Source organism: Malaclemys terrapin, chromosome 2 (assembly GCF_027887155.1).
Source record: "Malaclemys terrapin pileata isolate rMalTer1 chromosome 2, rMalTer1.hap1, whole genome shotgun sequence".
NCBI lineage: Eukaryota > Metazoa > Chordata > Testudines > Emydidae > Malaclemys > Malaclemys terrapin.
In genome coordinates this window covers 212,262,683-212,290,454 of record NC_071506.1, presented here as the reverse complement: position 1 = coordinate 212,290,454, position 27,772 = coordinate 212,262,683, and the positions used below count along the sequence as shown (strand labels likewise).

General features: G+C 52.2%; 1 pseudogene; it reads left to right on the top strand.

Annotated features, from left to right (window-relative positions):
* Positions 1–567: 567 nt before the first annotated feature.
* Positions 568–8,644, top strand: LOC128831812 (fibrinogen-like protein 1-like protein; annotated as a pseudogene).
* Positions 8,645–27,772: the final 19,128 nt, after the last annotated feature.

Here is a 27,772-nt window from a genome sequence, read left to right as displayed (position 1 = left end):
CTGCTGAGTCACTCTTGTGGTGGTTTCCCCAGTTCATGCTGCGTTTCTTTCTCCTCTAAATAAAAGTTCTCGTGTGTTAGACTCAGACTCAGTGCTCGCGACGGGGGAAAAGCTGCCTGTTAGGGGCGTGCTGGTCAGTTTCCCAGATTTCTGGGAGGGACGCTCCAGCTGGTTCTGCTTTGCAATGCTAAGAGGAACCCCGAGATCCTGATTCTCGTCCTTATCACTGCCAATACCACCTGGCACAAGCGTTACACCCCCATGGCGTTCTGCACAACCCCCGTTCCTGCCATCTTCTCTGGCTTGATCCTCTCCATTTAGTGCGTCCTTTGTCTGGAAGGCCGATGATACGGTAATGCCGCAGAGTCCCACTGAGAAATTAAATCCCTGGCTCACACCTGCCCGGCTTCAGAAACGTTGGCATTCTCGGGGAGGAGGGAGGGAGCCCAAGAAATCTGGTATCTGCGGTAAATAAAGGATGGGCAGACGTTCCGGAGGGGGCTCCCTTCCTGCCCACAGGCCAGGCTTGAGGCCAGCGGTTGAGAAAGCAAGATAAGCTGGGTGTGGAGTGGCGCTTTCCCCATAAAGGCATGGAGCCCCGGCTCTGGTTTCTGATGTGGAAGTGGGACGCTTCAGGGTGCTAACTCGTCCGCTCACCTGCAGCCTCGGGATGGGTGAGTTTTATTGAAATGCCCTGTATTTCACACAGCCTGGAGATGTAGGGCCAGAGCCTGGTGGTGGGCACCAGAGCCCCAGGCGGTGTGGGCTCGTGGGGGAGGTGCAGTGGCAGGGCATGCTATGTGGCCCCTGTGGGACACCATGTGCCCTGAGTGCCCGGGCACAGGAAGGAACGTGCCCAGACAGACGCAGTAACTACCGCATAGAGAGGGGCAGCCTGCACTCCTCTCAGTGCCGCCCCTCAGCCCGGGCAGGTGCACAAGGGGGAGGGGAGCCCTGGTGCATCCTCTGCTTTCCCGACCCTGCCTGGCCGAGGCGCAAGGGATGGGGGGGCAGTGAGGTACATGCTGCTTTTCCTTTGAAACGAAGCAGCATTTCCCCCAGCAAGTGCATGCTGCAGCATGAGCCTGGCTAGCTAGGAGTCTGGCAGTGCCTCCTGGTGGGTAAAGAGTGCCCCCGGGGCCATGGGGTACCAGAAGCTTGGCGGGGATCCCCTGCCCAGCGCTCTGCTGGACCCTAGGCAGGAATCCTCCCGCCCTGCCCCAGGTACCTTTGGGCATTGGGGCCAAAGTACTTTAGAACACAAAGGAACTAGCATAAACCATGTTTTAAAAATGGGGAAACTGAGGTATGGTGCAGTGTAATGAGTTTTCCAAGGTCACAGGTCGAACTCAGGCCCTCTGTGTCTTAGACTATTAGAGTGTGTGAATGGCTGCTAGCTGGCAGCGTCCCCGCTCCTCTGGGGTGTCAGGAGAAGGGGAGGCGTGTTTTCAAGGATGAGTGACTCCAGATTGTTATTTCACTTCAGTTCCAAACATTGTAGTTCTGGCTTGTCAGACTCACTGAAATCCTTCTCCTTTAAAGCTTTAACCCTTTGCCTGCCATGGGGTTACGCCTCTCTCCTCCCTCTCACAAGGATACCTGAGATTGCTGGCAGCGTGTCACAGTTACTTAGGCTGTGACATTGTCTGAAGAATTTGGGGTCCAGGCAGCTCCAAAAAGAAGGTGTTTCCAATGCAATCTGTCTGTGGATCATGTCTGCAGGGCCGGCTTTAGCGACAAGAGGGCCCCGCGCTGCAGCTGTCCGCCCCGCCCCCAGCTCACTTCCCCCTCCTCCCCTCCCCTGAACGCTCCGCCCCCTCCCCTGCTTCCCGCAAATCAGAGATTCGCGGGAAGTCTGAAAAGAAGCAGGGGCGGGCCGGCAGCACAAGGTAAGCTGGGGTGGTGGGGGCGCGAGAAGGGCTCTGGGGAGGCGCGGCCCGTTCCCGCAGGCCCCAGCGGCTCTGGCCCGGCTTGGCTCCAGCCCGGCCCCCGCAGCTCGGGTTGGCTCCAGCCCGGCCCGGTCCTCGCGGCGCGGCTCGGGTCTCCCCGTCCCCCCCGCGGCGCGGCTCGGCTCGGGTCTCCCCCCCATCCCCCCCCGCGGCGCGGTGCGGCTAGGGTCTCCCCCTGTCCCCCCCCCCGCGGCGCGGCTCGGGTCTCCCCCCGTCCTCCCCCGCAGCGCGGCTTGGGTCTCCCCCCCCCCCCCCCCCGCGGCGCGGCTCAATTCCTGGGGGCGGGACTTGCAGCAAGCCCTGCCCCCAGGAATCGGGCCCCAGTCTTGCTAAAGCCGGCCCTGCATGTCTTGGCAAAGTGTTTCCATTGCAGCAGTGTGTTTCGGTGTGTCGTTTACACGGTGTTCTCTCTCTCTCTCTCTAATTCATTTGCACGTTTGTATCATGGTCACTTGTGGGAAGTATCAGAGGGGTAGCTGTGTTACTCTGAATCTGTAAAAAGTAACAGAGGGTCCTGTGGTACCTTTAAGACTAACAGTATAGGTCACTTGTGGGGTTAGTTGTGGATTTTCTAACTTTGCAACACCACATGAATACAATGATGGCTGACAGAAAGCACTTTGACACACACACACACACACACCCTGCCCGGCCCGCCCCACCCCACCCCACAAAAAGCTGCCATTTTGCAACTGTCATGGGCCGGCAGCAGCTATAATCAAATTTGGGACCTCTGGAGCTTCACATGTGAGCCTCTGCTGTAGGGTTCTCAACCTATTTACCATTGGGGGCTGCATATGCCGTGCTCTGTGTTATGTGGGCTTTAGCTACACAAGACATAATACCAGGGCCGGGATAGATATACCTGGGGGAGGGCGGGGGGTGAATGAGCCGGTTTCTGTCCAAGAGTCTGGATTGCTCTGGGCTGCTGATCCCGGCAAGGTCATTGTGAATCCCTGCGCTGAGTGCTGAAGGTGGCCTGGGAAAAGCATGTGTGGGGACGGGGAGGGGTGTCTATGTTAATCGCAGCTGAAATAAATGGCCATGCCCTTGCTAGGGCAGCGCTTACAGTGCACCCCTCAGCGACCCAGCTCCACTTTGAACTCTTTTTGGCCAGGACTGTGGCCCCTGGCGACTCTGCCCACTTTAAGCCTGGCCTGAGCTGGGCCCACAGAACAGCTGCAGTGTCAGCAGCGTGTCCCCCTCTGGGCTGCTGGGCTGCAGTGCAGGGGGCAGCATGCCTGGCGTGGGGCACACAGCAGCTCTGTGCCCTGGGCCCCTCTCACCTGGAGCTCATCTGAGGGGGGCAGAGCCCTGCCGGAGGCTGCCCAGCTGCTGTCTCTGTGTGGGTGAGCGGGCACTGCCCTCTGGCTGGTGGTAGTGACTGTGGACGGGGGGAGCTGGGACAGAGGGAGTTGTTCCGAGCAGCACTCCCCTTTCAGCGGTGCAGCGCGGGGAGAGAGGCAGCAGCTCCTTCCCCACCACAGGGAGCGCTCCAGCCGGCCCTGACCCGCCCGGGACCCGGGAGCCAGGCCATCGGAGCCACAATCTTTGAATGGTTTTTACCATGCAGCTGGGTCCCTGCTGTGTGCTAATCGGGCCGGCTGCAGAGATGGAGACAGTGGCCGGGCCGGGGGAGAGGTGAATGGTGGGCTTCACCCCGTCTCCAGAGACTTGGGCCCACCCCCCCCCATGCTGACCCCCTTTGAATATCCAGCCATGTCCTGCGGTGCCTACCTGGGAGCTGAGCTCTTCTGAAAATCTGGCCCAGTAGTTGAGCCCTCTGAAAACTCTGGCCTTAGCATCTAAGGGTAACATTTTCAAGAGTGGCTAAGTCACTTAAGTGCCTAAATACCAGTGAGTTCTAGTGGGATTTAGGCACTTGTGAAACTCTCTCCTGGTCTCATGTCCAGCAGTTTCTGTCCCCTGCAGGGTTCCAGTCCAGCTCTCTCGTGTTTCTGTCTGTGCTGTCCATGATGGCGCTCCTTTGCGTAGCCCCCGTGCAGGGCAATGGGGCCCTGGCCCACAAGAAGGTCGAGAGGGGTGAGTAGAGAACCCGTCGGAGAGCTTCTATCATCTGCCATATCCGAGATCAGGGCATCGTGGGCCTGATTCTGCTCCTCTCCCCCATGCCAGGGTCACCCCTACATCCACTTATCCACTGAATGCACCTTCCAGCCCCCGCACCAGCGCTGGGCCCAAAGAAACGCTGAGTTCTCCGAAGGGATCGCAAGGCCGGCCTGCGCTAGTGAGCCCACTACTCCCATTCGGAGGCCTCCAGCGCCTGGGAATGGGCCAGCCGGGGTGGGGGAGGTGCTGCTCGACTGGCTGTTTGCTTTACACAGCTTCGTTATCCCTTTCTCCAGTAACGGCTGCCAAGCCGCCGGCAGTGACTGAAGAGCGCTGGTGCCAACCGCAGGGCAGCGTGTGGGAACCAGGCACCCCCCCCAAATTCCCAAATTGGCTGGGAGTTCTACCCTTCAATCTCACCAACTCCTATACTAGGGCTAGCCCCGGCTAACAGCTGGGGATCTCTCGCTCATGCCTAGAAGCCTTGCACCCAGAGTCCAGGTAGCAGGGAGAGCCAGTTCCTCCTTGTCAGGGGTTTTCATTCCCTTCTCCCCACACCTCCAGTGGCTCTGGGAGCTGCTCAGGGGCTTGCCCAGGCAGGCCAGGGGCCGAACCAGCTCCAGAGGTGGCCCTGAGCCCCTGCCCCCGCAGTGCTCAGCAGCTCCTCCCCCTCGGCTCAGCTATGGGGGAGGGGCACACGGGGATTGTCTGGGTGGTAGGGGAGCTGGGGGGGCTCAGGCTCGAGGGAGGACCCTGGGGAGGGGAGGGGCAGTATAACCACAGTGCTCTCATTCTACCAGGATAGTTCGGGACAATTTCCGCCCCAAAGACAAGCCCCTCAATAGGATGTCTGGAATTTTCAAAGGCGCCACAGGGAGTTGGGTGCCTAAATCCCACTGAATTCCAATCACAGTTGGGTGCCAAACTCCCTTAGGCTCTTTGAAAACTCCCATTTAAATTGTCACCGATGGGTTTCATAATTAACATTCGCTGAGATGGATCTGGCAGCGTCTCCCCCACCCTCCCCAAACGATTTCTTCAGCAGTACGGACTCAGGAAGGATACAGAGCCTTGGTTTACACTTGATTCATCTCCTCAAGGTTTCTTCAAAACCAGCAGAGCAAGAAACTATTCTTATTTTATTTTATTGGTAAAATGAAAGTGTAAGATCTGGAGCGGGATTCTGTGGCCAGGAACGGCCGGGGCGGATTCTGTGGCTGTAGTATTGTGAAATACACAGGACCTGCCTCTAAAACCCAGCCTCCAGTTACCCCAGGCTGATTTGATTGAGCTAGCTAGCGCTCACTCCCCCACCCCCACTTGCCCCCTTAACCTGATGTTCGTGGCATTTCAGGGTTCCCCAAAGACTGCAGCAACATTCCCAAGGACAGCCCCAGCGGGGTCCATGTCCTCCAGCCGGCAGGCTCTCCCCCTCGAGTGGTGTGGTGTGACATGGACACCGAAGGCAAAGGCTGGACCGTTGTCCAGAGAAATTCTTACAACACAGAAATCACCTGGAAGGAGTCCTGGAGCACCTACAAGTACGGCTTTGGGAACGTGCAGCAGGATTACTGGCTGGGCAACGAGTACCTGTCCCTGCTCACGCGGCAGAACATCTACAAGGTCCGCTTTGTCGTGGAGGACAAATCCAACAACACCCGCTACGCAGAGTACGACATCTTCAGTGTCGAGGATGAGCCGAGCGGGTACCCGCTGAGGCTGGGCAGGTACTCTGGGGACGGCAAGGACTATCTCACCACCTACCACTCCGGCCTGGGGGGCATACATGACAACATGAAGTTCAGCACGACTGACAAGGATCAGGACCAGACCAGTGGGAATTGCGCAAGTAGCTATGGAGGCTAGTGGTACGACAAGTGTCAGAACGTCCTGCTCAATGGGAAAGGCTACATCTACTGGGCAGGGTTCTGTAAGAGTGGGGATTGCAAGTCTTCCCTCATCCTGGTTAAGCCAACAGACGTGTGCTGGGTCCGGAAGGAGGAGCCCATCCTCCTTGGGAGCCCGCGCCACTGAGAAGGGGAGACAATATTAGATCAGACACGGAGCGCCATCCCCCACCTAATCAGTGCAGTCCCTGCCATGCCTCCACTCTGCTCACTCCCTTCCTGTTGGCTTCTACATGGTAAATCCCCTGGAATAAATGCTGAGAGCCGACCCCGCCGGTGCGTTCGAATGACACAAAGAGTGTGATTGGTGTGTATAACTGGAGCCCCGCTTCCACTCTGCCTCGCTGGAAGCCATGTCACTCACTACAACTTTAGACCCACATTTACCTCTGCTTCTCCCAGCCCTGCCACTGCCCCTTGGCATTAGTGATCAATGAATCATGACACTGGATTTCTAGCAACTGTAATTGAGCATTTAAATGGGGGATGACTCAAAGCCAGGACTTTACATCTGAATCCTGCATGTATTAGCAGTGGTGAGTTTGGGTTCAAAAACCTGGCCTCTGTGTTTTTAATAAATATGGTTATTACATGAGAAAACATTGCAACAGTAATTAATTGCTGATAAACCACTGAGATTAGATAGACGTGCAACGAAACCACACAATAAAGATATTGGTGTCCCTCTTCAACCCAAGGGGCTAGTCAAAGTTTGGGGCGCTGGGGATGTTCCAGTGGGGAGCAGAAATTGGCAATGGAGTCTGGTAATTTTTTGATGTCTTGTTTATTTACAAGGAACATACATAGTCCTGCTTCTCCAAACACAGCAGGAACCAACAGCAGGGATTAGCCTCCCTGCTCTCAGCTCCAAGCCTCTTTAGCCAGCACCTGGCCCAAAAGCTCTCTATGCTCCTCCCAAGATGTAGTCCTGGCTGGCCCACTGGCAGGGGTGAAGATGCGGGGGAATGTGAAGGGGCGTTGCCCCCCCCAAAACTGCATCTTTCCATTCCCCTCCTGACCATGGCCCTTCAGTGCATCCCCAGGACACAAGGCCCTGTCCAATTGGCCTTCCTGACAGAGCCTGCATGGAGAGCGTGCGTAGGGGGGAGTTTGGGGGGCAGGTTTGGAAAGAGGGATTTTTTCAGGGGGAGGGAAGCTGGGAGCCCTACCGGTGCTGAATTTCCATAGTGCAGAGGTTCAGCTGGGACAGGCGTCCAAACTGTTGGTACTTGTCTCAAGATAAGTAGGATGTGGGTGGTCTGGAAATCCTATCATAGAATATCAGGATTGGAAGGGACCTCAGGAGGTCATCTAGTCCCACCCCCTGCTCAAAGCAGGGCCAATCCCCAGACAGATTTTTGCCCCAGATCCCTAAATGGCTCCCTCAAGGATTCAACTCACAACCCCGGGTTTAGCAGGCCAATGTTCAAACCACTGAGCTATCCTTCTCCCCTTGTAAAGTCAGCCCTTCTCACCAATTACGGACGTATCTGGGGTTTGGCCTTAATGGAAATCCTGGGAGAAAGCCTCATGCTACTGCTGCTTCTGGGTCCGATACAAACCAGGAAATACAGGACCACGGTTAATAAGAGCAGCTCAAAAGATCATTTTCGCTGAGCTCAGCCCTGCACAGATTTCCAGCTTAGGTTTGCATTTTCAGCAAAAGTTCTTGTTGATTATTTTCTCCCAACCCCTTTGTGTCTCCATAATAGCCAGCCACCCCGTCAGTCGCATCCTGGGGCGCTCCAGGGACAGGGGTGAGGGATAGAGGAGCAGATACACGACACACCTGTCTTCAGTTCCTTTGGGTGGAAGTTCCTGATTGCATGGATGAATCCCGTTCAGATGGGCGGGTTTCGTGTGTCTGTGGTGAGAAGTGGGGCTGTCAGGGCCAGCAGGCAGGTGAGGACAGGGCCGGTGCAACCCATTAGGCAACCTAGTTGGTCGCCTAGGGCACTAACATTTGGGGGGCGGCGACTGCGGCAGCCGGATCTTCGGCCGTGTGCTGTTTTTTATATAATCTGGGACCATATAGAACATGGTTGCAACCAAGGTCCGGTAGTGACACCAAATCTTCTATAAAGGTGATCAAATGAGGTGTCTATGACAAGGTTATGGTTTATTAGTTATGATTATGTTGTCTATATGTGTGTATCAATTTTGTAGTTGAAGTTATGAATATTGGCTCTGTACTGTCTGTATTTCAAACTTACGCTATGCTTCTGGGAAACATCCCAGACAAGTTGGTGTTAGCTCTGCCTGGCCTGCTTGATGGCCCATTAAGGACCATCAGCTATACAACTGACCCATGGAGAGAAGGCAGTTACGCCTTGTAACTCAGCAAAGTATGCAGGAACATGCCCATGTGACTCCAGACTCCATTTTGCTGTAATTTTCCACAGTAAGAACAAAGAGGTGTTCTTACACCTGGAAAAGACTATAAAAGGGCCGATGCCTCATCTCCATTTTGTCTTCAATCCTGCTTCTTACCTCTGGAGGGACTTTGCTACAAACTGAAGCTCTGAACAAAGGACTGATGACCCACCCCAGCTGGGGATGTTCCAGAGACTTGATTTGAACCTGCAGTTTATTCTATCGCTGTTGCAAGCCTGAACCAAGAACTTTGCCATTACTGTATGTAATTGATTCCATTTAACCACTTCTAACTCTCATCTATATCTTTTTCCTTTTATGAATAAACCTTTAGATTCTAAAGGATTGGCAACAGCTTGATTTGTGGGTAAGATCTAATTTGTATATTGACCTGGGTCTGGGGCTTGGTCCTTCGGGATCGAAAGAACCTTTTTTTCCCTTTTACTGGGGTATTGGTTTTCATAACCATTTGTCCCCATATCGAGTGGCACTGGTGGTGATACTGGGAAACTGGAGTGTCTAAGGGAATTGCTTGTGTGACTTGTGGTTAGCCAGTGGGGTGAGACCCAAGACTTCACTGTCTGGCTGGTTTGGTTTGCCTTAGAGGTGGAAAACCCCCAGCCTTGGGCTGTAACTGCCCTGTTTGAGCAATTTGTCCTGAATTGGCACTCTCAGTTGGGTCCCACCAGAACCAGCATCGTTACAGGCCGTCCCGGTCGTCGGCAGTATTTCGGGGGCGAGACTTTCCGCCGCCTCTGTCGGGGGTGGCATTTAGGGGGCGGGACCTTCCACCGCCTAGGGCGGCAAAAAAGCTGGCGGCACTCCTGGGTGAGGAGCAGGAGATGAGCGCACGGGGCAGCTGAAAAGGGATGAGCCAGAGTGAAGCTTGAAACACAAATGCAGGGGGCCAAGAATCCCAATTCATCCATCCCGGACAGAGGGAGTCAAATACTCGCTGATGGACAATTGGTTCAGATTCTGGGACTGGTTCCTTGTGCAGCAAGTGAAGTTAACTGCACCTCAGAGCCGTGACAGAGCACTGTATAACCAGTGTCTAGTGACTCTCACCCTGGGCTCTCCCCAGTATAGACTCTTGTTCACACTAGTCGAATGATGTTCAAATGCTGAGAAGGAGCAGGGAAGAGGCACAGAAATGACTTGTGGCCTGGCCAGCACACCTTCGAGCAGGCAACCCGAGGGGCTGCAGCTAGTCAGCTTGACTAAGCAGTTCCAAGGTCTGTCATTAAGGTCTATAGTCACCCAGCAGGAGGAGGTAGCTGCATTTCAGGTTTTTGCTCTAGCAGACAAAGGTGTAAGGAGAGCTGGCAAAGCTGATGTTAGAAACATTGACACTGGAAATCCATGTAAGTGTAGAAGAGTGACGAACCAATCGTGCGGGGACGTGGGAATTCACTCTCACCTGGCCTCTGGGGATGGAGGCAGCACGTGGCTGGCACTTCTCGCTCCTGCCGTACGAGGGGCAGGTGCTGCTACCGACTGCTCCCCCTAACCCCCGCCCTGCTGCGCTCTGGGGATGCTGCCTTGCTGTGGAGCTCTCAGGTGTCTTGAACTGGAATTTGTTTGGAGAGAAACTGCTAAGGAGCCTTATCAGCCCCGAGCGGGTCTGGTACAGCCTCCCCCAGATAAGGCTCTTCCCTGGACCTGCCACTCATTGGAATCTGGAACGATTCCCTCCGAGGTAACACCCGGGGCAGCCAGGGCAGGGCAGGGCACGGCCTGCTCCCCTGGAGCGTTAGGGCTTTCAGGAGTCAGAGGTGTCAGCGGAGCAGGTTGAACGTTAAAGGAGCGAAGGCAGCTGGGGGGCAGAGGAATTGGGTGCTTTGCCATTGCACTTGATCAGCTCAATTTGAAAATTCTTTCAAAGGAAATCCAGATGTATACATCTGACTGGGGTACATGTACACACATACACACGCACACTCATGTGCACATACACGTACACACATACATACACACATGTACACATACATATATATACAGACGTACACGTACACGCACACATGCTGTCCCTGGAGCGCCCCAGGATGCTGGCTATTATGGAGGCACAAAGGGGTTGGGAGAAAATAATCAACAAGAACTTTTGCTGAAAATGCAAACCTAAGCTGGAAATCTGTGCAGGGCTGGGCTCAGCGAAAATGATCTTTTGAGCTGCTCTTATTAACCGTGGTCCTGTACTTCCTGGTTTGCGTCGGACCCAGGCAGGAGACTGGGCTGCTCTCAGCTGTAGAAGCCATTGGAATGAGCCAGGTCGGAATGAGCCAGGCCCTCAGAGCCTTCTGCCACCAATCGCCCCAGCAGTCACTGATCCACACCAAACCACGTCCTTCCAGTCAGGCAGTTTCATATGCACACGTCAAACCCTTGGTTTGCCACTCAGACACCACGGTGATGGGCACAGTAAGGACCGAAAGATGCTAAACAGGCAGACAGACAAGGAAATAGTGGCCCTGCCTACAGGTGTGTGTGTGGTGCAAACGGATGAACACCAGTTGCTGGCTGAAGGCACAACCTTAATTCCTGCATCTCCTGTCTGTCAGCTATCGTTCGCTTGGCAGCCTGAGCTCCGATTTCTAACGCAGCGTTTTGCTCTGGCCTATTGTGGTTCTCATGTCCGGGGGCGCCTTGGCCCCTGGTATCAGGAGCGGTGCTAAGGAGGCTGCTTTTCAAAGGTCCTTAAGTAGGGTTGTCAACTTTCTACTTGCACAAAACCAAACGCCCTTGACCCAACCCCTTTCATGCCCTTCCCCAAGGCCCCACCCCCACTCACTCCAGCCCAGCCCACCTCCCTCAGTCGCTCGCTCTCACACCCTGGGGCTGGGGGTTGGAGTGCAGGGAGGGGTGAGGGCTCCGGTGGGGATGTGGGCTCTGGGATTGGGCTGGAGATTAGGGGTTTGGGGTGCCAGAGGGGGATCCGGGCTGGGGCAGAGGGTTGGGGTGCGGACTCTAGGAGGGAGTTTGGGAGTGGGAGGGGGCTCAGGGCTGGGGTAGGGGATTGGGGTGCGGGTGGGGGTGTGGGGTCTGGGAGGGATTAGGGTACAGGAGGGGGTTCCGACCTGGGGCAGGGGGTTGGGGTGCCGGGTGTGAGGTCTGGGAGGGAATTTGGGTGTGGGAGGGGGTTCCGACCTGGGGCAGGATTTCTGGGTGCGAGCTCCGGCCAGGCGGCGCTTACCTCAGCCAGCTCCTGGTCAACGGCACACCGGTGCTAATGCAGGCTCCTGACCCCTGGTCTCCCTCCGCTGGCAGGCTCTGAGCAAGGCCTGCCCAGAGAACATGGATGACGAGCTCTCGATCCTGCTGACAGCACCCCCCAGCACAGACAAACTCCAGCACATCTTGGAGGTGAGCAGAATGGGGAGGGGCCGCAGGGGTTTTACCTTAGCCCTGGGGACTCCTAGAAAGAAGAGACTGGAAAATCCATGTTTCTATTGGATACTTCCGACTATGCATTTGTGATATAAACTCACTGGGTGACCTTGGGGTAACTCACTTCCCCCTTACGGCATCAGTCTTCTCCACTATCAAATCTACACTGGGGAAGAAGGACAGAAGCCCCGACAATCACCTTCACCTCTGGGTGTCTGGTCCTGGGAGCCAAAACCAACTGGACTATCTGCCCCATCTCCTAAACTGCCCTGTCTTTCCCTCCTAGGGCCTTGTCCTTAGTGCTCAGCCTGGCCCCTTCCCAGCTTGTCCCTGACCTTTAAAGGACTCTCCAAGCCCCTCCCATGCCTGCTTCCCTTGGGGTCTCTCTCCTGGCTGAGCACAGGCTGCCCTTCTATCTCTCAGCAGGCCTGGGTCCTAGTCACGTGACCCCCACACTTATTCCCTTCACCCTAGGGAGCTGCATCACCTGGGCCAGGTGCAGTTGAGCTCCAACCCCTGGCCATCTCAACCAGGGACAGGTTGAAACTGGAAACCTGTGGGTAACAGTAACTGGTTGCTCGCAAAGGTGCTGAAGACACAATGGAAGAGGAAATCCTTTGGCCTGGATTGAAATTATTCCGACTGAAAGTGAATGAGAGAAAATAGGTCCAGAGTTCTCTTCCTAGCAGCAGAAAATGTAGCGATTGATAGAGGTTCAGGTCAGAAAGGACCATTATGTGCATCTAGTCACCCCTCCTGTATAACTCAGGGCTAGAATGTGACCAAGTGGTTCCTTCAGCCAACCATAGCATGGGACTGAGCCAGAGCATGTCTTTTGGAATGACGTCCACATGCAGGAGAGCCAGCTGGCTACCAGAAAATCTCTCTTCTGCAGTGACGTGGGGTTAAGGGACACGGGGGGAAAGACATGGAGGCTATGACTAAACTTAGAGTAGCAAGGCCAGGAAAACCAGGGTTAGGTCCCAGGCCTGGCCATCAGATCTGCTGTTTTCTATTCCTGGCTTTGGGACCATGAGCGAGTCTCTGCACCGCTGGGTGCCTCAGTTTCCCCAGCCATCAAATGGAGCTAATCAAGGTTTTGTTTGTTCTCCCCATTTTACAGGGTGGGAAACCGAGACACAGTTGGGACCTGTCTACACTACAGGTCTGTTGTGCCTTTGTAATCTGCTGACCCCCACATGTTGTTCAGAGCCTATGGACAACACAGCTCCTAAAGGTACGTTTGTTCTGTGCTTATCCCCTATGTACCAGCAGGGCTGGACAGCATTTCTCACTGTGATGTGGGGAGCAGGTCCTGGGTACTAAGGTCTGAAGAAGCTCTCAAGGACTAATTTTTAAAAATAATTGTTATCAATGAATTGGGAGAAAACATACAATCACTGCGGATAAGATTGGGGGGGTGACAAAATACAGGCAGAGTGGTAATTACTGATGGGGAGAGGGCAGTGATACAGAGTGATCTGGCTCATTCGGCCAGCTGGACCCATTCAAAGAAAACAAGCTTGAGCAGAGCCCAATGCAAGGTCCTATGCGTGGCAACAAGGCACGCCGGCCACACCTCCAGAATGGGGACGTGTATCCAGGAAAGCAGTGACTCTGAAATGGATTTAGGGGCCAGAGTGGAAAAGCCACTCAACATGAGCTCCCAGTGTGATGCTGTGGTGAACAGGGCTAAAGCCATCATTAGACGTAGGAGCAGAGCCGTGAGTTGGATAGGGAGGTGACACAGCAGCAGTGAGACTGCTATTGGAATACTGCCTCCAGTGTTGGTGTCCTCCTTTGAAAAAGATGGCCCTAGAAATTGGAGCTGGGCAGCAAAGAGCCACCAAATGTTCTGAGGGCTGGAGAAAAATGCCTTCTAGTGAGCTATTGAAAGAGCTCAACCTGTTTAGCTTATCAAAAGAAGATTGAAAGGTGACTTCACTGAAGTGTTGAAGTGCCTTAATGGAGAGAAAATATTGGGTATTAAAGGGCTCTTTAATCGAGCAGAGAAAGGCAGAACAAGACCCAATGGCTGGAAGGTGAAAAGAGACAAATTCCTATGACAAATAAGGCACAAATATTCAACAGCGAGGATGATTGAACACAGGAAGAAGCTACCAAGGAAAGTGGTGGATTCTCCATCTCTTGATGTCATTAATAAAGACTAGATGCCTTTCCGGAATGTGTTTGCCCCAAAAGTAGCTATTGTGGTAGACAGGAGGCCTGTGATATGCAGGGGGTCAGATTAGATGCTCTAACTGTCTCTTCTGCCCATAAAGTCTACTCATTTCTGAGAAACCGAGTGTAGCATTGGGAGCAGCTTGTGATGTTTTACTGTCTAGCCGGCTTGCTTCCTAGAATGAACACTCATTGAGCGGGGTGATCCACAGGGAGTAGCTCAAACCTCCAAAGTGTCTGCCCTGTGGCAGGACATTAGCACTGCAGGGGAGGGGTGGGTGTGGCAGTGACATCACAAAGGCCTTTTGCAGGACTTCAGCCTATTGGTCAAAGGTGCTGGGGAGGTGGTGACCTCACAGAGAGATGCTGACATCAGCCAGGCAGGACAGGGGCGCAGGGCCAGGGAAACCTCAGAGACCCCTGTGGCTTTGCTTCAGCAAGTCTCCTTCTCGAGGTCTCTCTTTGAGGTCTGAGAGAGTATTATGGGTCACGTACGTGAGCACCAGGAGGAACCTCTTTTGAGTTTTCTCCTTTCTTTTTCCTGATTTCACTAGAAAACTGACGTCCCTGTTTAGAAGGTAAGAGCCTCTGAGAGGTTTGGAACCTGTTCAGTCTGATGCATCTGGCGCCATCTGAATTTTAGGCATGGAAAACACTAGCTTAAGGTAGCCAAATTTTATTCCCCACCTGGGATTTTGTCCCCTAGAATCTCTGGGGACATTAAGGTTTGTCCTTTTTCTTTTATCTTTTCCTCCATCCCTCCCTCCTTTCTCTTCATCTCTTACTTCTTTTGTCTGTTCCCCTGTTCCCCTCCCACCACCAGGAGGGGTGTGTGTGTGTCGTGGGGGTTGCTCTACAACTCCCATTGTGGGAGGTCCACCGAAAAATGTGGGGCTGAAATAGTGCTCAGACAGTGATCCCCAGCGGTGACCTGGGCCATCCTTTGGGCTCTCTGGTGAGAACCCTCATCCTCCCACCCCTCGGTCTCTACCCTGATTGGCTGAGCAGGGCGTTATTGACAGGGAGGAGACTCAGGTCCCTGTTGTTTTCTTTTAAGACCAAGTAAATAGTCATAACCAGTCATATGTTCGACAAATTTTGCTGCTTCTCTGCAGTTCATTATTTTCTCTACCATTCCAGTTCTCCTAAAATACTTGCTGAATAATTACTATGAACCCTTGCTGGTCTGGAACTCACTTGAGAGCACTTTATTCAGGTCATTCAATGTCTGAAATTCAAGATCCGATGGTTAGTTTGAAAATCAGGTCTCTTGGGTCCTATTCCCAACTCTGCCACGGACTGGCTGTGTGACCTAAGACAAGTCAATTCTCCTTTCTCAGCCTTAGCTTCTCCCTCTTTCAAGTAGGGATAACAATCCGCTCCTACCTACCTCCCGACAGGTGGAGGATGGGGATCTATTGGAGAGTGTCACTAGGAGCAGTGCATAAGATGAGGTGTCCTATCATGTTTACTCAGATCAGATTATGACATAATAGAATGGCTGAAATAGTCTATTTTATTTGTATTTTATTATGTTGCAATTGTTAAGAGCAGCAACTACTTAGCTCAGACTGAAACATCTTATCTAATTTTTGAGATCTAAGTGTCTCCTCTTTGTGTGCGACGAGACAAACACGTACTCCTGTTCTTTTTGTGACACAGAAGATGCTTTTGTTTTGCAACAAAATATTTTTGCAAAGAATTTTCATGCCACTTGATACGATTTCAAGAAAGAAACTGGTTTAGTTTGAATGGGATTTTCGGACAGAAACGGTTTCAATGAAATTTCCCCACCATCTCGATTCCTGGGCTCTATCCCTGTCTTTGGGGGGTTTGCTGTCTGTTAGAACAGGAGTCTGATTTGGATAGGGATAGAGACCTCTTTAATGTTTTTAATGAAGTAAATACTAATGGGAATTGTGTGATCATGGGAGACTTTAACTTCCCAGATATAGACTGGAGGACAAGTGCTAGTAATATAATAGGGCTCAGATTTTCCTAGATGTGATAGCTGATGGATTCCTTCACCAAGTAGTTGAAGAACCAACAAGAGGGGATGCCATTTTAGATTTGGTGTGGGTAGTGAGGATCTCTTAGAAGAAATGGTTGTAGGGGACAGCCTTGGTTTGAGCGATCATGAGCTAATTCAGTTTAAACTAAATGGAAGGGTAAACAAAAATAGATCTGTGACTAGGGTTTTTGATTTCAAAAGGGCTAACTTTAAAAAATTAAGGAAATTAGATAGGGAAGTGGATTGGACTGAAGGACTTGTGGATCTAAAGGCGGAGAAGGCCTGGAATTACTTCAAGTCAAAGTTGCAGAAACTATCAGAAGCCTGCATCCCAAGAAAGGGGGAAAATTCATAGGCAGGAGTTGTAGACCAAGTTGGATGAGCAGGCATTTCAGAGAGATGATTAAGAAAAAGCAGAAAGCCTACAAGGAGTGGAAGATGGGAGTGATCAGCAAGGAAAGCTACCTTACTGAGGTCAGAACATGTAGGGATAAAGTGAGAAAGGCCGAAAGCCATGTAGAGTTGGACCTTGCAAAGGGAATTCAAACCAATAGTAAAAGGTTTTATAGCCATATAAATCAGAAGAAAATAAAGAAAGAAGAAGTGGGACCACTAAACACTGAGGATGGAGTGGAGGTTAAGGATAATCTAGGCATGGCCCAATGTCTAAACAAATACTTTGCCTCAGTCTTTCAGAGGCTAATGAGGAGCTTAGGGATAATGGTAGGATGACAAATGGGAATGAGGATATGGAGGTAGATATTACCACATCTGAGTTAGAAGCCAAACTCGAACAGCTTAATGGGACTAAATCGGGGGGCCCAGATAATCTTCATCCAAGAATATTAAAAGAACATGAAATTGCAAACCCATTAGCAAGAATTTTTAATGAATCTGTAAACTCAGGGGTTATACCGTATGACTGGAGAATTGCTAACGTAGTTCCTAGCTTTAAGAAAGGGAAAAAACGTGATCCGGGTAACTACAGGCCTGTTAGTTTGACATCTGTAGTATGCAAGGTCTCAGAAAATGTTTTGAAGGAGAAAGTAGTTAAGGACATTGAGGTCAATGGTAATTGGCACAAAATACAACATGGCTTTACAAAAGGTAGATCGTGCCAAACCAACCTGATCTCCTTCTTTGAGAAGGTAACAGATTTTTTAGACAAAGGAAACGCAGTGGATCTAATTTACCTCGATTTCAGTAAGGCATTTGATACGGTTCCACATGGGGAATTATTAGCTAAATTGGAAAAGATGAGGATCAATATGAAAATTGAAAGGTGGATAAGGAACTGGTTAAAGGGGAGACTACAACGGGTCGTACTGAAAGGTGAACTGTCAGGCTGGAGGGAGGTTACTAATGGAGTTCTTATATTATGGGAACAAGTAAATAACTTTTCCTTATTCACTTTCTCCACATCAGTCATGATTTCATATACCTCTATCATATCCCCCCATAGTCTCCTCTTTTCCAAGCTGAAAAGTCCTAGCCTCTTTAATCTCTCCTCATATGGGACCCCTTCCAAACCTCTAATCATTTTAATTGCCCTTCTCTGAACCTTTTCTAATGCCAGTATATCTTTTTTGAGATGAGGAGACCACATCTGTACACAGTATTCAAGATGTGGGTGTACCATGGATTTATATAAGGGCAATAAGATATTCTCCGTCACATTCTCTATCCCCTTTTTAATGATTCCTAACATCCTGTTTGCTTTTTTGACTGCCGTTGCACACTGCGTGGAAGTCTTCAGAGAACTATCCACGATGACTCCAAGATCTTTTTCCTGATTCGTTGTAGCTAAATTAGCCCCCATCATATTGTTTATATAGTTGGGGTTATTTTTCCCAATGTGCATTACTTTACGTTGTCCACATTAAATTTCATTTGCCATTTTGTTGCCCAATCACTTAGTTTTGTGAGATCTTTTTGAAGTTCTTCACAGTCTGCTTTGGACTTAACTATCTTGAGCACTTTAGTATCATCTGCAAACTTTGCCACCTCACTTTTTACCCCTTTCTCCAGATCATTTATGAATAAGTTGAATAGCATTAGTCCTAGGACTGACCCTTGGGGAACACCACTAGTTACCTCTCTCCATTCTGAAAATTTACCATTTATTCCTACCCTTTGTTCCCTGTCTTTTAACCAGTTCTCAATCCATGAAAGGATCTTCCCTCTTATCCCATGACAACTTAATTTACATAAGACCCTTTGGTGAGGGACCTTGTCAAATGCTTTCTGGAAATCTAAGTACACTATGTCCACTGGATCCCCCTTGTCCACATGTTTGTTGACCCCTTCAAAGAACTCTAATAGATTAGTAAGACACGATTTCCCTTTACCTAAACTATGTTGACTTTTGCCCAACAATTTATGTTCTTCTATGTGTCTGACAATTTTATTCTTTACAATTGTTTCAACTAATTTGCCCGGTACTGACATTAGACTTACTGGTCCGTAATTGCCGGGATCACCAATAGTGCCCTTTTTAAATATTGGCGTTACATTAGCTATCTTCCAGTCATGGATACAGAAGCTGATTTAAAGGACAAGTTACAAACCATAATTAGTAGTTCCGCAATTTCACATCTGAGTTCTTTCAGAACTCTTGGGTGAATGCCATCTGGTCCCAGTGACTTATCAGTTAATTCCAAAACCTCCTCTAGTAACACCGCAATCTGTGACAATTCATAAGATTTGTCACCTACAAATACTGGCTGAGGTTTGGGAATGGCTGGAAGGTGAAAAGAGACAAATTCCTATGACAAATAAGGCACAAATATTCAACAGCGAGGATGATTGACCACAGGAAGAAGCTACCAAGGAAAGTGGTGGATTCTCCGTCTCTTGATGTCATTTAATAAAGACTAGATGCCTTTCTGGAATGCGTTTACCCCAACAGTAGCTATTGTGGTAGACAGGAGGCCTGTGATATGCAGGGGGTCAGATTAGATGCTCTAACTGTCTCTTCTGCCCATAAAGTCTACTCATTTCTGAGAAACTGAGTGTAGTATTGGGAGCAGCTTGTGATGTTTTACTGTCTAGCCGGCTTGCTTCCTAGAATGAACACTCATTGAGCGGGGTGATCCACAGGGAGTAGCTCAAACCTCCAAAGTGTCTGGCCTGCGGCAGAACATTAGCACTGCAGGGGAGGGGTGGGTGTGGCAGTGACATCACAAAGGCCTTTTGCAGGACTTCAGCCTATTGGTCAAAGGTGCTGGGGAGGTGGTGACCTCACAGAGAGATGCTGACATCAGCCAGGCAGGACAGGGGCGCAGGGCCAGGGAAACCTCAGAATCCCCTGTGGCTTTGCTTCAGCAAGTCTCCTTCTCGAGGTCTCTCTCTTTGAGGACCGAGAGAGTATTTAGGTTCACATATATGAGCGCCAGGAGGAACCTCTTTTGAGTTTTCTCTTTTGTTTTTCCTGATTTTACTAGAAAACAGACGTCCCTGTTTAGAAGGTAAGAGCCTCTGAGAGGTTTGGAACCTGTTCAGTCTTATGCATCTGGCGCCAGCTGAATTCTAGGCATGGAAAACACTAGCTTAAGGTGGTCGAATTTTATTCCCCACCTGGGATTTTGTCCCTTAGAATCACTGGGGACATTAGGGTTTGTCCTTTTTGTTTTACCTTTTCCTCCATCCCTCCCTCCTTTCTCTTCATCTCTTACATCTTCTGTCCTTTCCTCTGTTCCCCTCCCACCACCAGGAGGACTCTGTGTGTGTGTCGTGGGGGGTGCTCTGCAATGGGAACAGGGACAATTCTCCAACTTTGGGCAGTCGAGAGCCTGGGTGAGATAAGGGGCGTTAAAGCCCTTTGTGAAGGAGAAAGGGGAGTTTCACGGTGTTGAGCACCAAGGAATTCTAAACTTTGCTAAAACATCTAGTCTGCAGAAACCAGAAATGGTCGGGGCCACATTGTAACCATTGTCTTTTTTAAAGCCCATTGAGGGATGTGAGTCCCACCTTTTTAGGTATCTGGGGTGCTGGGAGGAGAGAAGAGGTGCCTGTCTCCATTTTATGGCCTCAACAAACTAAGTGCTGTGCCCCAGTTCTCGTCAGAGATCCCTGAAAAAGAACGTCTTCCCATCCATTAACATACCTGGAAAGATACTGGAACTCCTTATTAAACAATCAGTTTGTCAGCACCTACAGGACAATTTGGTTCTTAGGACTAGTGAGCATGGACTTGTCAAGAACAAATCATTCCAAACCAATCCTAGCTCCTTCTTTGGCAGGGTTACGGGCCTAGTGGAGGTGGGTAAACAGTAGATGTGATCCATCTTGGTGTTAATAAGGACATTCTCACAAACAAACTATGGAGATGTGGTCTAGATGCAATTAGTATAATATGTGTGCACAGATGGTTGTAAGCCCGTACTCCAACAGCCCAGAACCAAACAGCAGGAAGCAGATTATGCAATGAACTCCTGCCAGTGCATGTAGATTGCATTACATGCACCCCTGTGCGGGGAGAAGGAGCTGCTCTGGCTGGGACAGGGATGGGGAGGGACCAAACAGGCTGGTTAGTGAGAGGCTGCCTTGACCCCAGACTCATGCCCGCTCCCCGCTCGGTTCCAGGATGGCCAGGCTCCTGAAGATGTTCAGGAAGAAGGCTCTGCAGGTGGCCCCAGAGCCTGAGGGAAGCAGCTGCCATCTTCCCCAGGAGCGAAGCGGCCCCTCCGTCCCCACTGGCGGGGAAGGAGGTCCCTGGCTAACTGGCTCTCTCTCCCCTAACCCCACTCCTGGTGGGTGCAGGAGGAGGCCCAGCAGCTTGTGTTCCTGCATGCCATCCACCCCGTGTCTCGCTGCACAGCAGAGAGGGCAGGACACACTGGAGCCGCACTGCTGCAAGGCAGCTGTGGCGGAGAGGATTGTGGTGAGCAAGACACGGTGCCCAGCAGCTGGAGGAAAGACAGAGACATGGGAGGGGCAGGGGTCTCCCCAGGCCAATGGATGGGGGATTGTTGGTGCTGGAGGGGCAGCAGAGGGCAGGGATTGCTGGGGCTGAAGACTGGGGAGAAGAGATGGGAGAAATTCGGAGAGTGGTCACTATTGGGCAGGAATCGGAGGAGCGGGAGGCAGGTGGGGGGATCCTGCTGGCTGTGTGGGGCCCTGGCTGTGTAATCTCCTCACTGAGAAGTGTCAGTGTGGCCCGAATCTCACATGCTCCTTTGTCTCCTTTGGGTCTCACAGGAGCTCATTGAGGAGCTGCCTGATAACTCTCCACCCGGCGCTGTCCTCGCTAACTCCCTGATTGCTGTGGGCAACCTCAGGTACCGAGACCCTCCGGCCCGGTTCCCCTAACCCCAGTGCTGCTCAGGCCCAGGGCTGGGAGTCACTGCCCCTCCCACTCCCAGGTCACCGCCCAAGGGTGGCTCCTCTGGCAGAGGTGGGGGGAAGGTTCACTCTCTCCTGGCTGGGCTGTTCTTTTCACTCCAATAACATTGCAACGGCTTTGGGGAGAGGCTCACACCCAGGATCAGATACAGGAGGGGCAGCAGGGTCCAGGGAACAGGTGCTATTCCTGCCCTGCCACTGTCTGTCTGAGAAACCTTGGCCTTGTCATTCCCTGGCTCGGTGCCTCAGTTTCCAGTCTCGCCAGCCTGTGCCTATTTCGCTGCAGTTTTACCTGCGTGTTGGTGCCAGTCCCATCCCCGCACTGCACAGTCTAATACCGGCTCCTCTCTCTTGCCAGCACCATGACACCTGCCGTGGAGCCAGAGCTGGAGACCCACCTCCTCCGAGCTGCCCTGCACGCCGTCTTCACCCTGGGCATGGAGAAGGACACCACCCAAGTGCAGGTAGATCAGCTAAAGTCATGGATTGAAGAGCCAGCTGTCATCCTGCCATGAATCCTTGCTAATTGCCTGCAGTGGGATGTGAATGAGAGAGGCCAGGATATGTGTTTGGGGGTCTCACCAGTGCTTCCCAGAGACCCCATTTCCTATCCTGTGGCAGGTGTAGCCCCAGTTTCCCTAACTCTGACCCATGGCTCTCCCTTGCTTTCAGGATCTGCCTAGGGTCTTGCCAGACCTCCTGGACGCCAAGCTGGGGAACCTGCTGGCAGAGTCCCCAGACACCGACAGGCTCCAGTACATCTTGGAGGTGAGCCCGATGAGAGGGGTGGGGGCAATTTTACCTTCACTCTTAGATCCATTTTCCAGTCTGTCCTCCTAGCTGAGCCCCCAGTGGGCATCCTTGGTCAGGGCAGTCAGTGCAATGCAGTGTCAGGCCCTTCCTCCTTAAAGGACAGAGGAAGGAGCTGGGACTTCAAGCCAGAGCTCTGCCTGGTTCTGTTGAGCACTAACCACAGGGCCCCTGGCTGGCTTGGGGAGTGAGAGTCTGAACCCCTCCTGGGAGATCCAGAAGAGGGTCCTCAGAGAAGAGTCACAGGCTCGTTCCTAGAGAAACAGGAGGGCCCCAGAGAATCAGCCCGTCTCTCCGACGGGCCCTGAGATTTCTGAGGGGATTGTTCAGGAATCAGGAGTGCAGGGAGGATGGGATCAGCCCCGACACTGAACATTGTTCCAGTCTAGAGAGACAATGACAAGTTGTGACCTGCAGGATTCAAGAATCGTCCTGCGGGCAACAATCCCCTTCCAAAGCTCTGCAATCAATGAATCAGATATTCCACCCTGCGCACAATGTCTCAGCCCCCTGGGGATGGGTGTGTGTCTGTGTCTCATTTCCACAATACGTGCACCTGCCCATTGATCTTGATCTGCCTCCTTTCCCCACAGCACATTAACTACTGGATCGTGTCCAGGGTGCCGCGAGAGAGAGCCAGGGCTGTTAAGAGCAGCACGGCCCTGCTCAGATTCACCATCACCCTCCCTGAGTTTGACATAAGTGACCTCTGACCCCAGCTTCCTGACTCCAGGCGTAGGTGATCTGGTTCCCACGGGCTGTAGGATCTGCTGCTGCAGGGGCTGTGGGTTAGGAATGTTCCTCTTGGGGAGGCAGTCAGAGCAGAGAGTGAGCCTGGCTTGAGTCAAGTTCTTCTTGTCCTAGTTAAGTGGTGACTCTGGGCTTTTAAGGGGACTGTGCTCCAGGTTCATGCCTCCCTGTCATCCTGAGCAGCTGGGGAAGCAAGTCCTCATGGAGGGCCCTGCCCACAGCCCTGTGCTCCAGGCTTCCTTGGGGGCAGAGGAAATTAAGGGTCTGGCTCTAGCATCTCCTGCAGAGGGGCTGAGGGGAAGGAGAGTCCTGGCCCGGGGGGGACTGGGAGCTGACAGGAAAATGCTGATGGAGTCCCCTCTCCCTCTCCCGTCCATTAGAACTCAGCGGAATTCCCCAGGATGGGTCACCACATGGCACAGCTGGCTCTGTCCGTCAGTGACCCAGCCAAGGACATCAGCCGGCAGGCCAGGGAGGGGGTTTACCGGCTCTACCAGCTGCTGCTGCACCAGAGGGGTAAGGAACCCAGCTGGGAAATGGCACCTGCTAGAAGAGTGAGACTGGGACCTCAGCCAATTTCTCTCAGACTGACCCCGGCTGGAGGATGTCTCTCTATCTCTTTCTGTGTTCCACACCACGCCCTGCAATTCTGTTGGGCCGGGCACGCAGCGAGGACTCTGCCCACTGTGCAGCCACCAATGGGATTGGAAGGACACAAGCCCTGCAACCAGAAGGACAAATGTGTGTGTGTCTCTCTCCCTGTCACCTACTCCCTCCTGGGAGAAACCCAGCAGCTGATGGGGGACAAGGTGAGCAGCTGCATTAGACTCAGGAGATTGGGGCGGGGCCCAGGCCTCATTCCCATCCTGTGGCCATTCACTGGCCTGGCACAAGGAGCCTGGTGGGGAATGAAAGGGAGAGCAGGTGCTCCTGGGAAGGGAGATGAATTCACCTCCATGAGCAGGAGCGAGCCAGCTTGTCCCCGGAGCAGCTCCACCCAGCTCTTTAGCCAGGCTAATTAATGACAAGCTTTGCCTCATCCCAGACTTATGTTCTTAGGACAGGGTGTTATCGCTCTTGGGAAGGGCAGGAGAGTCCCCCAAGTACCCTCTGCGAGACTCTCCTGTCCCACAGGGCCGCACCCAATTCCTAGTGGTCTGGTGTCTGTGTCACCCGAGCCACAACCCAGAGTTGCTCCCATCACTGGCAGTCTGGGAGGCCAAGGACTGACGGGTGATGGCGTCTGACCAGGCAGGGCTGAAGCACATGGGCAGGGGACGCTTGTCCTGCTGCTGGCAAGGCTGGACCCATTCTGGAGAGAACAGGAGGATTCAGTCAGCAGTAGGGTTACCATGTCTAATAAATAAAAAAAGAGGACCCTCCACGGGCCCTGGCCCCGCCCATTTCCCCTCCCCTAGCCCCACCCAACTCCACCCCTTCCCCGCCCTAACTCCGCCCCCTCCTCCCCACTCCCAGCTATGGGGAAAGGGCTGCCCCAGCACTACCGGCTTCACGGTTTGCCGGGCAGCCCCCAGACCCTGCCCCCCGGCCGGCGCTTCCCCCGAGCCGCCAGAGCAGAGCAGCTGGAACCGGGAAGGGAAGTGCCTGGCCCGTGGCTCGGGGTCCGGAGGCAGCGGGGGCTGCCCGAAGCCGGTAGCGCTGGCTCGGGCAGCTCGGCTCTTAAAGTCTGAGAGGGGAGGAGCGGAGCAGCTCAGCTGGAGCCCGGGAAGGGAAGTGCCTGGCCGGCGGCTCGGGGTCCGGAGGCAGGGGGGGGGCTGCCCGAAGCCAGTAGCGCTGGCTCGGGCAGCTCGGCTCTTAAAGTCTGAGAGGGGAGGAGCGGAGCAGAGCAGCCACGGGAGGGGAAAAGCAGGACATGTCTGGGAAAAACTGGACATATGGTAACCCTAGTCAGCAGGGGCTGCCGATCCATCCCATTCACCAGGGCTGCCATCCTGCAGCTTCAGCATTAGTGGCTGGGGTGACTTGGGGAAAGGTCTCAACCTCCCCACATCCCACTTCACTGCTGCCAGAATCCCTCCTGCCCCCCCCGCTACAGTCCCCTCCCTACCCAACCTGGGTGGGGGTGGAGGAGAGGGGTCTGAGAACTTGAGCTGTGGATTGGAGGTGGAACAGCTGTCAGGGGCACTGAGGGGGACGTGGCAGGAGCTCCCCGTACAAGGAGGGGGGTTGCCACTGGAGGTCACTAGGAAGGACAACAAGATTCCATCCTGGGGGTCAGGAGGAGAAATCCATCCCTCAGAGGTGGGCAGGGGCTGGGTGGAAATGCTGCTGGTTCCAGGGGCCGTTAATCCCCCCTGATTCCTCGGAGGCATCTGAGTCTCAGACAGGTTCTCGTTCCCTTGCAGCAGGAGGACGTCACGGCCAATGTGATGCGCCAGCTCCGTATCATGCGGCACTTGCGCTAGGTGCCCGAGGCGCTGCAGGGCCTGTGCCTCTGAGGCCACCAGCAACTCCCGCTCTCTGCTGCAGGTACTGCTCTGGCTCTCTGTAAATGGGGAGCTCATGGAAGGGGAAATGGAGCCCCCTGGCACTCACAGAAACCCTCTCCACTCTCTGTGGAGCAGGGTCCTTTCCTCTGCCCCCAAATTCCTTCATCTGGGACAGGAGCTCTTTCCCTCACACCCATTCTCCTCCCCCCTTTCCTTGATCTACCCCCATCCCATTCCCCCTGCACCCAGGCAGAGCTCTGCCTGCCCCATATGGTGCAGAAAGGCCTGTGATATGCAGGGGGTCAGATTAGATGCTCTAACTGTCTCTTCTGCCCATGCAGTCTACTAATTTCTGAGAAACCGACTGTAGCATTGGGAGCAGCCTCTGCTGTTTTACTGTCTAGCCGGCTTGCTTCCTAGAACGAACACTCATTGAGCGGGGTGATCCACACGGAGTAGCTCAAACCTCCAAAGTGTCTGGCCTGTGGCAGGACATTAGCACTGCAGGGGAGGGGTGGGTGTGACAGTGACATCACAAAGGCCTTTTGCAGGACTTCAGCCTATTGGTCAAAGGTGCTGGGGAGGTGGTGACCTCACAGAGAGATGCTGACATCAGCCAGGCAGGACAGGGGCTCAGGGCCAGGGAAACCTCTGAGTCCCCTGTAGCTTTGCTTCAGCAAGTCTCCTTCTCGAGGTCTCTCTTTGAGGACTGAGAGAGTATTAGGGTTCACGTACGTGAGCGCCAGGAGGAACCTCTTTTGAGTTTTCTCCTTTCTTTTTCCTGATTTTACTAGAAAACAGACGTCCCTGTTTAGAAGGTAAGAGCCTCCGAGAGGTTTGGAACCTGTTCAGTCTGATCCATCTGTTCCACAAGTCCTTCAGTCCAATCCACTTCCCTAACTAATTTCCTTAATTTTTTAAAGTTAGCCCTTTTGAAAAAAAAACCCTAGTCACAGATCTATTTTTGTTTACCCTTCCATTTAGTTTAAACTGAATTAGCTCATGATCGCTCAAACCAAGGCTGTCCCCTACAACCATTTCTTCTAAGAGATCCTCACTACTCACCAAAATCAAATCTAAAATGGCATCGCCTCTTGTTGGTTCTTCAACTACTTGGTGAAGGAATCCATCAGCTATCACATCTAGGAAAATCTGAGCCCTATTATATTACTAGCACTTGTCCTCCAGTCTATATCTGTTGAAGTCTCCCATGATCACACAATTCCCATTAGTATTTACTTCATTAAAAACATTGAAGAGGTCTCTATCCCTATCCAAATCAGACGCCTGTTCTAACAGACAGCAAACCCCCCCCCCCCCCCCCCCCGAAAGGCAGAGATAGAGCCCAGGAATCGAGATGGTGGGGAAATTTCATTGAAACCGTTTCTGACCAAAAATCCTATTCAAACTAAACCAGTTTGTTTCCTGAAATCATTACAAGTGGCAATGAAAATTCTTTGTCACAATGTGTTAAATTGTCTCGTCGCACTCAAAGAGGAGACACTTAGATCTCAAAAATTAGATAAGATGCTTCAGTCTGAGCTAAGTAATTGCTGCTCTTAACAATTGCAAAATAATACAATACAAATAAAATAAACTATTTCAGCCATTCTATTATGCCCTAATCTGATCTGAGTAAACATGATAGGACACCTCATCTTATGCACTGCTCCTAGTGACACTCTCCAATAGATCCAGCAGTCCTTATTTCCAGGCCCCTTCACTAACCACTGCTGCACACTCCTTCCCACAGCTGGCAATTACAACCAGGCCCTCATGTCTAGTCCCCCTGCTTTGAGAGGGAGTGTGCTCCACTGGAGTGATTGGAGCAGGGAACTGGGAGTCAGGACTCCTGGGTTCCATTGCTGGTTTCCTATTGACCTGTGGGACTTGGGGTAAGTTGCTGCCCCCTCTAGGCTCTGTCCCCAGCAGTCAAATGGGGATTTCATACTTTCCCACTATTGGAAAGTGCTGGGAGAATCCCCCAGCAAAAGCTGCTCTGACAGTGCTAAACAGCATCTGTTTGCTTGTGAGAATTTCCTATGGGATTGTCAAAAGCCTTATTAACACCAAGATAGATCACATCTACTGTTTACCCACCTCCACTAGGCCCCTAACCCTGCCAAAGAAGGAGCTAGGATTGGTCATGAATGATTTGTTCTTGACAAGTCCATGCTCACTAGTCCTAAGAACCAAATTGTCCTGCAGGTGCTGACAAACTGATTGTTTAATAAGCAGAGGCTGCTCCCAATGCTACACTCGGTTTCTCAGAAATGAGTAGACTTTATGGTCAGCAGAGACCGTTAGAGCATCTAATCTGACCCCCTGCATATCACAGGCCTCCTGTCTACCACAATAGCTACTTTTGGGGCAAACACATTCCGGAAAGGCATCTAGTCTTTATTAATGACATCAAGAGATGGAGAATCCACCACTTTCCTTGGTAGCTTCTTCCTGTGTTCAATCATCCTCGCTGTTGAATATTTGTGCCTTATTTGTCATAGGAATTTGTCTCTTTTCACCTTCCAGCCATTGGGTCTTGTT